Below are 8,141 nucleotides of genomic sequence, written 5' to 3'. Positions count from 1 at the left end.
AATCTGGTGGTGTTTTAGGTCTAAAATGAGTCTCTTGTACACAGCATATGGATGGTTCTTGCTTTTTTATTCAATCTGATATCCTCAGTCTTTTGATTGGAGCATTTAGTCTACTTATATTCAGAGTAACTACTGACAGAAATGAATTTAGTGCCATGTATTACCTGTAAAGTCCCTGTATATTATCTCTGTTTCTTTCTGGTCTATGCTACTTTTGGGCTCTCTCTTCACTTAAAGGATCCTCTTTAGTCTTTCTTGCAAGGCTGGTTTAGTGATCACAATTGTTTTCGTTTCTCTTTGTCCTGGAAACTCTTTATCTCTCCTTCCATTCTGAATGACAGCCTTGAGAGATGAAGTATTCTTGGCTGCATGTTTTTCTCATTTAGTACTCTGAATATATCATGCTAGCCCTTTCTGGTCAACCAGGTCTCTGTGGATAGGTCTGTTGCCAGTCTTATGTTTCTACTATTGTAGTTTAAGGAGCTCCTGCCTTGAGCTTCTTTCAGGATTTTCTCTTCATCTCTGAAATTTGCAAGCTTCACTATTATATGGCAGGGTGTTGATCTATTTTTATTGATTTTGGGAGACATTCAGTTTACTTCTTGAACTTGAATGCCCATTTCCTTCCCCAGATTAAGGAAGTTATCAGCTATGATTTGCTCAAATATACCTTCTGTCTCTCTCTCTCTCTTTCTTCTTCCTCTGGGACCCTAATAATTCTAATATTGTTGCACTTTATGGCATCACTGACTTCTCAGAGCCTCCCCATATGGTCCATTAATTGCTTTTCTCTCTCTTCCTCAGCTGCCTTCCTTTCAGCTGTCTTGTATCCTATGTCACTGACTCTCTCTTCTGCCTCATCTATCCTAGCCATTAGAGCAGTCATTTTAGACTGCATCTCAGTTAAAGCATTTTTCAATTTCTGCCTGATTAGATTTTATTTCTGAACTAAGAGATTCTCTAAAGTTTTTTATGTTTTTTTTTTCAAGATAGCTAGTAACTTTATAACTGACATCTTTAATATCAGCTCTGAGATTTCACTTGTGTCCATATTGATAAGATCTGTGACAGAAAGTATTACCTCTGGTACTTTCTTTTGTTGTAGTTTCTTTCTTCTAGTGATTTTGCCCAGAGAAGAAAGGATTAGTGGGAAAACAAAATAAAAAATTTCAAGTGAAATACACACTAGACAAATCTGAAGAGGTCAGAAAACAAAAAAGAAAAGAGAAAGAAAAAAAGTAGAAAAGAAAGAATATAATCTCACAGGTGAGATGGACACTGGTGGACAAAACAGGATAATCCACTTGCCCTGTGTGTATTTTGTCCTGTTTGTTAGAAGAAGCTAAATCTCAGAATTGTAAAGAAAGCAAAATTTATATATAACAAAAATAAAAGTGTATACAGTGAAAGGAAGCAAAAAATGAAGTATATATCAATAAAGTGAAAATGGAAAAATGAAATTTAAAAAAGACTTAAAAACAAAGAGTTGATAAAATAAAAAACTAGTTGAAAAAGAAAAAGAGAAATCTTAAACTGAAAGATTAAAGACTCATGCCAAAAACCCCAATTCTATATACTATTGTCCCCTAGCACAAGTGTTTTTCAGTTTTGAGTGATCTATAAATTTGGTATTCCCCTGAGGATCCTGCTGGTCTTGTAGGGGAGAGGACTGTTGCACTTATTCTCAGGTATCTTTGCCTGGGTGGACTTACACCATTCCTTGCTAGGGGCCAGGCTCAGTGTAAACTCATTTGGATTGCTCTATTTGTCTTTTCCTGCTGCTTTATAGGGTGAACAAAAAAAAACTAAAAAAAAAAAAAATGGTGCCACCCCAATCTCCAGCCCCAGAACTGAAGGATCATGTCCCCCACTCTTCAGTGCACCCTCAGGGAAAGACAATCATACCCTTTCATACACTTCAAACTCCCCAGACTCCTGTTGTGTGTACCATACCAATCCTCCCAGGGGAAAAAGAGGTGCCTCAACAAAGCCTGTTTGGGGAGGATTTGCCTTATCTTTTTCAGATCTATGTCACTCCTCCTGGGCAAAGGAGCCATCTCTCATAGCAGTTGTTCTTTTTTGGGTCCCTGCTTGGAGAGTGGTCTCCTGGTTGTGTTGATGTTCACAGTTTATTGCAACATACAGCTGAGAAGCCACTCTGGAGCTCTCTACTTATAGCTGGCTTCTCTGCTCCAAAGCTTAGGCACTCTGCTGCACTCAGGCATCCCCCTTCTTTCTGTGACCCTTGGGATCCTAAGACCATATGGTACCACATAAGAGTCTGCCCTGTTTCACCGCCTGAGCATATTTCAGCCAAGGATGTCCCTCATGGAAGCAATCCTCTAAAAGTTCTGATTTTTGTACTGCTGCTATATCACTTTCCAGTGGCCTGCTTACAGAGGCTCCCTCCCCACTGTGGTTTATAAATCCCTTCAAATTCATGTCTCTGCATCTTCTTCCTTTGCAAAAAGTGGTCTCTTTTCTATTTGTAGAATTGTAGCAATTCTTTCCTTAGATCTCAGTTTGAATTTACAGATATTCTGATAGATATCTAGGTAAATTCAAGATGAAACACAGTTCCCTACTTTTCCATCATCTACAAGATTCTTCCAGACAAAATAGACTTTGCAAACAAAGACTGTAACAAGTTACAAAGAAGGACACTCTATAACCATAAAGGAAACAATTCAACAAGAAGACATAACAATTATATCCAATTATAACCAATGGAGCCTTCAAATACATAAAGCAACTAATAACAAACATAAAGGAAGTAATCAATACTAATACAAAATAATATGGGACTTTAACACCATACTTACATCAATAGATAAATCATTCAAACAGAAAATCAACGAGGAAACAATGGCTTTGAATCAAACATTTGACCAAATGTATCTAATTGGTATATTCAGAACATTCCATCCTAAAATAGCAGAATATACATTCTTTTTAAGCACACATCGAATATTCTCCAGAATAGATCATGTATTAGACCATAAAACAAGTCTCCACAAATTAAAAAGGACTGAAATCATACCATGCATCTTTTCTGACCACAGTGCTATGAACCTAGCAATCAACCAAAAGAAAAACTCTGTAAAGAACACACATACAGCTAGGTTAAATAACATGCAACTAACAAAGGAAAGGTCAACTGAGAAATCAAAGAGAAAGTTTAAAAATACATGAATATTAATGAAAATGGAATCTTTTGGAAGCAGCAAAAGCTATTCTAAAAGGGAATTTTAAAGCAAGTTTAGAGGCCTACCTCAAGAAGTGAGAAAATTTTCAAATAATTAACCTAACCTTAAACCTAAAGGAGCCGGGAGGGGAAAAAACACAAAACCAGCAGAAGGAAGGATATAAAAAAAGATTGAAAGCAGAGATTGAAAAAATGATTGAAGCAGAGAGAAATGAAATGGAAGTTATAAACAAACGAACAAAACATTGGAAGGGATAAATGAAATCAGTAGCTGGTTCTTGAAGAATATAAAAAAAATTGATAAACTACTAATCAAACCCATTGGAATTAGAGAGAGAGAGAGAGAGAGAGATAGATAGATAAATAGGACTCAAAATCAGAAATGAAAGAGGAGAAATAACAATCAACACCACAGAAAAACAAAGGCATGACAATATTATGAAAAATTATATGCCAACAAATTGGACAATCTAGAAGAAATGGACAAATTCTTAGAAAAATATTACCTCCCATAACTGAATCAAGAAGAAATAAAAAAATTAGCAGACTGATTATAAACAATGAAATTGAATCAGTAATTAGGAAAATAAAAATTAAAAAAAAAAAAAAAAGACCTCCTTCAAACAAAAGGACCAGATGACATCATAGGTGAATTTTACCAAGCACTTAAAGAAAAGTTAAAACCTATTCTTTTCAAACTATTACAAAAAAATAGGAGAATGGAAAGTCTTCAAATTCATTCTATGAGACCAGCATTGCCCTGATACAAAAACCAGGTGAAGACACTACAAAAGAAAAGAACTACAGGCCAATATCTCTGATACACATAGATGCAAAAACACTAGCAAAACAAAACACTAGCAAAACAAATCCAACAACTCATTAAAAAAAATCATCCACTATGATCATGTCGGATTTATTCCTGGGATGCAAAAGTTGCCCAATGTAACGGGTGCCTAGGTGGCTCAGTCATTAAGTGTTTGCCTTTGGCTCAGGTCATGATCCCAGGGTCCTGGGAAAATGAAATTATTTCATTGGACTGAACCCCACACCAGGCTTCCTGTGGGAAGCCTACTTCTTCCTCTCCTAGTCCCCCTGCTTGTGTTCTTGCCCTCACTGTCTCTCTCTCTGTCAAATAAATAAATAAAATCTTAAAAAAAAAAGGTTGTCCAATATTTGCAAATCAATCAACATGATACATCACATCAATAAGAGAAGGGTAAGAACCATATAGTCATTTTAACAAATGAGAAAAATGCATTTGACCCAGTACTACATTAATTCATGATAAAAAACCCTCAACAAAGTAGGTTTAGCAGGAACATCCCTCAACATAATAAAAGGTTTATATGAAAAACCCACAGCTAACATCATACTCAATGGTGAGAAAAATGAGAGCTTTTCACTTAAGGTCAGGAATAAGACAAGGATATTCACTCTGTGCACTTTTATTCAACATGGTACTGGAAATCCTAGCCATAGCAACCACACAACAAAAAGAAATAAAAGTCATCCAAATTAGTAAGAGAGAAGTAACTTTCATCATTTGCAGATGACATGATAATATACTGAAAACCGTGGAGACCACCAAAAAGCTACTACAACCAATAAATGGATTCATTAAGGTTGCAGGATACAAAATCAATGTACAGCAATATGTTGCCTTTCTATTCACTTATAATGAAGTAGCAGAAAAAGAAATTAAGAAAACAATTCCATTTATAATTATACCAAAAATAATAAAACACTAGCAAATAAAATTCCCCAAGAGGTGAAAGACCTGTACTCTGAGAACTATGACACAGCACTGAAAGAAATTAATGATGACACAATGGAAAGATATTCCATGCTCATGGATTGCAAGACAAATTTTGTTAAAATGTCCATACTACCCAAAGCAATCTACACATTTAATGCAATCACTATCAAAATACCAACAGCATTCTTCACAGAACTAGAACAAATCATCTTAAAATTTGTATGGAATCACAAAAGACCCTGAAAAGCCAGAGATGTCTTGAAAGAGAAGTACAAAACTGAAGGAATCATAATTCCAGATATCAAGATACAGTACAAAGATGCAGTTATCAAAACAACATAGTACTGGCACAAAAATAGACACACAGATCTATAGAACATAACAGACACCCCAGAAATAAATCCATGATTATGTGATTAATTAAACTTTGATAAAGGAGACAAGAATACACAATGGAAAAAAGATAGCCTCTTCTATAAATGATGTTAAAAAAAATGGGACAGCTAGTTGTAAAAGAATGGAACTGGATTATTCTCTTACATCATTAAAAAAACCCAAAAAACTAAAAAAAAATAAATAAATAATCTCAAAATGGAGTGAAGACCTACATCTGAGACCAGAAACCATAAAAATCCTTGAAGAGAGCACAGTCAGTAATTTCCCTGACATTGTCCATAGCAACATTTTCCTAGGTAAGTCTCCTGAGGCAAGAGAAACAAAAGCAAAAATAAACTATTGGCACTATATCAAAATAAAATTTTTTTGCATAGCAAAAGAAAGAATCAACAAAACAGAGACAATCTACTGAATGGGAAAAGATATTCACAAATGATATATCCAATAAAGGAATAGTATCCAAAATACATTAAAAAAAAACTTATACAACTCAATGCCAAACCCCCAAAACAAAACAAAACAAAAAACCTAATAATCTAATTAAATGGATTAAAAATGGACAGAAGCCATAAGCTTTCTCCAAAGAAGACATAAAAATGGATTACTCATAGGAAGAAGATGGAAGGCACATCAGGTCATCCTGGAATTTTATTTTCTTAAAAATATTTTTACAACTTGTACAGTATATTATTCACATAGAAGGTCATAAATATGCAATTTATATATGGTTATACATGTTGAAACAATTTGAAGGATGGAGTGAATTATTTAAAAAGGGTATTTACCCTAAAGATACAAATGTAGTGATCCAAAGGGACACATGCACCCGAATGTTTATAGCAGCAATGTCCACAATAGCCAAACTATGGAAAGAACCTAGATGTCCATCAACAGATGAATGGATCAAGAAGATGTGGTATATATACACAATGGAATACTATGCAGCCATCAAAAGAAATGAAATCTTGCCATTTGCGACAACATGGATGGAACTAGAGCGTATCATGCTTAGCGAAATAAGTCAAGCAGAGAAAGACAACTATCATATGATCTCCCTGATATGAGGAAGTGGTGATGCAACATGGAGGCTTAAGTGGGTAGAAGAAGAATAAATGAAACAAGATGGGATTGGGAGGGAGACAAACCATAAGTGACTCTTAATCTCACAAAACAAACTGAGGGTTGCCGGGGGGAGGGGTTTGGGAGAAGGGGGTGGGATTATGGACATTGGGGAGGGTATGTGCTTTGGTGAGTGCTGTGAAGTGTGTAAACCTGGTGATTCACAGACCTGTACCCCTGGGGATAAAAATATATGTTTATAAAAAATAAAAAATTAAAAAGCAAGGCATGGGGTACCTGGTTAGCTCAGTCAGTTTAGTAGCTGACTCTTGATTTTGGCTCAGGTCATGATCTCATGGTCCTGGGATCCATCCCCACATCATCCTCCATACTCAGCAAGTGCCTTTTTCTGCTCTTCCCCTCTACCTCACTAGAGCACATGCTCTCTTTCCAAAATAAATAAATAAAGCTTAAAAATTTAAAAAAAGAAACCTAAGCAAAAAGCAAGATCCCTATTCCTTTGGTGTCATATAGGAATTTTTTTATGTTTATTTAATTTAATAATCTTAGGGCTGTGCCCAGGGCATATGATATGTTCTGGGCTTATTCATGAATGAATAAAGAAATGAATAATATTTGGTTACTGAATATACCAGAAAACTTGGGTCACCATAACAACACAGTCTTTCCCTGTAAGTAGATATTAATAGGCAAGTCATATTCTAATTAGAATCTTGCATGGGGAGCACATAATTATGACAGGAAAAGGCCATTTTTGGTGTTAATATCCCTAGGGTACAAAAGCCAAATCTAGTTTCAGAGTGACATACTTGCCACAGGAGAGAGAAAAATTAGGTCTATGGGCTGGTGGACCCAGTCAACCACTGGCTTGACTTCTAGTCCTTTGGCTATTTCATCCCTTCACTATGTGAATTGGACAAATTATAAACTACTGGATTAAGATTTTTGCTTCACAACTTTTATATTCCAGCCAGCCCTGCCTCATTCAGATTTTTTACAGGCTTTCCATTTCTTTTCTTTTTACTTTTTTTTTCTTGACCACATGTTTTATTTTTCATAATTTCTACTGTCTACTTAGACATTTCTCAATGCAAGAATATTTATTTTCTTACAATGTCTTTAGAATTTCTTTTGTTATTAAGTCTTTCATTTATTGACAATCAATTTTGTATGGTATGAGGAAGGATGTACACTTTTTCCTAAATTGTCTTAAATGAATAATTATTGATTTCTGCTACATATTCTTAATCTTTTGTACATTCAACCATCTCCAGAAAGGATGGAGGGGAAAAAAAGCCTAAGAGATAACTTATTTTTATGAGCTAAGAATAACATTGTATGGAAGTGATTGCATCTATGATTGTGTTATTGAGATGTTGAGAAAGTTGGTTGACACCTCCTCTGGCTCTAATTTGTCTAAATAAAGTACATAATTAACTCTGTATTGCTGACTTTTTTTTTTACTAATTAATTATTTCTATATCTAACTCATGTTCAATGCAAATATTCAAGGAAATTTAAATGTTTCAATGCCCAGTCAGGTTGCATGAGTAGGAGTTAACTTTCTGTTACTCAGTTTTCTGTGTTAGGTCATATTGTGAAATCCCAAGAATAAAGACTTTATTATAAGGTTTCCTAACTTGAGTTTGGCTGATTAGAAATGACACTGGAAATTGGTCTGTGTGGGAGTATAGAAAAATC

Source organism: Mustela putorius, unplaced genomic scaffold (genome assembly GCF_011764305.1).
Source record: "Mustela putorius furo isolate JIRA1106 unplaced genomic scaffold, ASM1176430v1.1 tig00000151_pilon_pilon_pilon, whole genome shotgun sequence".
NCBI classification, from domain to species: Eukaryota; Metazoa; Chordata; class Mammalia; order Carnivora; family Mustelidae; genus Mustela; species Mustela putorius.
This window is presented reverse-complemented; position numbering follows the sequence as displayed.